Below are 1,810 nucleotides of genomic sequence, written 5' to 3'. Positions count from 1 at the left end.
CACACTCTTTGACAAAACAAAAACAAGCAAATGATCAAAAAAACAGATGTAAAGTCCCTTTAGAAGCATTTGCAGTGAACAATGGAGGACCCAGATTGATCTTGTTCCTGCTTGTTGATCCACATCTGCTGGAACATGGAAAGAGATTCCAGGATGGAGCCTCCAGTCCAGACAGAGTACTTGTGCTCAGGTGGGCAATGATCTTAATTTTTATTGTGCTGGGGCTAGGGTCATAAACTCCTTCTGCATCCTGTCAGTAATGCCTGGGTACATGGTGGTACCACCAGACAATATGGTATTGGCATACAGACCTTTATGGATGTCAACATCACATTTCATGACTGAGTTGACAGTAGTTTTGTGGATTCTACAGGATTCCATACCTAAGAAAAATGATTGGAAGTGAACTTCTGGACATCAGAATCTCTCATTGCCAGTGGTGATAACCTGACCATCAGGGAGCTCTTTTTCAGAGAGGAGATAGATGTAACAGTGCCCATTTCCTGCTCAAAGTCTAGGGCAACATAATACAGATTCTCCTTGGTGTCACACACAATTTCTCTCTCAGCTACGGTTAGTGATACTATATCCTCTCTTGGTCAGGATCTTCATGGGGTAGCCCATTTGATCACAGCCAGCCAGATGTAGATGGAAGATGGCATAAGGAAGGACATAACCTTCATACACAGGCACAGTGTAGCTCATATCATCACCTGAGTCCATCACGATATCAGTGGTATGACCAAAGGCATATAGAGACAGCACAACCTGAATGGAAAAACATATGGCTGGGGTGTTGAAGGTCTCAAACATAATGTGAGTCATGTTTTCTCTGTTGGCTTTGGGGTTCAGGAGGCTTCTGTAAGCAGCGTAAGTTGTTCTTCAGGGGCCCCATAGACCTCATTGTAGAAAGTATAATGCTAGATATTCTCCATGTCATCCCAGTTGGTGATAAGTACCATTGGGTGCTTCAGGGTCAGAATATCTCTGCTGCTCTTGGCCTCCTCCCTATCTTTCTGGCCTGTACCCACCATCACATCCTGATGTCTGGGGCATCCAGCAATAGAAGATAAGGCAGACCAATGGACATTGTCTCCTGCAAAACCAGCTTTGCACATTCCAGAGCCTTTATAAACAAGAGCAGCAATATCATCATCCATGGTGAATTTTGAAGCGGGAATTGTAAACCCTTAAAAGAGAAAGGAAGTGGGAACACATCTGGAGGTAGAGGGCAGGAAAGTATGGGATGAATGGAAGAGCTCATACCTTACAGTCTCTTTAAAAAGGTGATTCTTGGATTCTTTCCATTTCTATTTTACCCTGGGCATTTAAGATATCAGGAGAGTTTTCCTTGATGATTTGTTGAATTATGATTTCTGGGATCTTTTCCCTTTTTTATGGCTTTCTAGCTGTCCAATAATCCTCAAGTTATCTCTCCTCAATCTATCTTCCAAATGATTTATTTTTGGGATGAGATATTGCACATTTTTTATCCCCCCCCTTTTCATTTGGTTTTATTGTTTCTCCTTATACCATGGAGTCATTAGCTTCCACTTGCCCAAATTTAATTTTAATTTTTAAATTTATTTAATTTATATTTATTTTCTTCAGTAAGTTTTTGTATCTCTTTGTACATTTGAGCAATTTTGCTTTTTAAGTTCTTTTCTTTGGTGAATTATTGTATTTCCCTTTCCAATTGGCCTATTCTGCTTTTTAAGGAGTTCTTCAGGATTTTTTTGAACCTCTTGTGACTAAGCTGTTAATATTCTTTCCATAATTTTCTTGCATCAATCTCTTTTAATTTCCCTTT

At 40.1% G+C, this 1,810-nt stretch overlaps 1 pseudogene; it reads right to left on the bottom strand.

Annotated features, from left to right (window-relative positions):
- Positions 1-417: 417 nt before the first annotated feature.
- Positions 418-1,160, bottom strand: LOC110198218 (actin, cytoplasmic 1 pseudogene; annotated as a pseudogene).
- Between the last annotated feature and the right edge of the window lie 650 nt (positions 1,161-1,810).

This window comes from Phascolarctos cinereus, unplaced genomic scaffold, assembly GCF_003287225.1.
Source record: "Phascolarctos cinereus isolate Bilbo 61053 unplaced genomic scaffold, phaCin_HiC Scaffold_7;HRSCAF=346, whole genome shotgun sequence".
NCBI classification, from domain to species: domain Eukaryota; kingdom Metazoa; phylum Chordata; class Mammalia; order Diprotodontia; family Phascolarctidae; genus Phascolarctos; species Phascolarctos cinereus.
The sequence above is the reverse complement of the archived record's forward strand: the minus strand, read 5'-3'. Positions and strand labels throughout refer to the sequence as shown.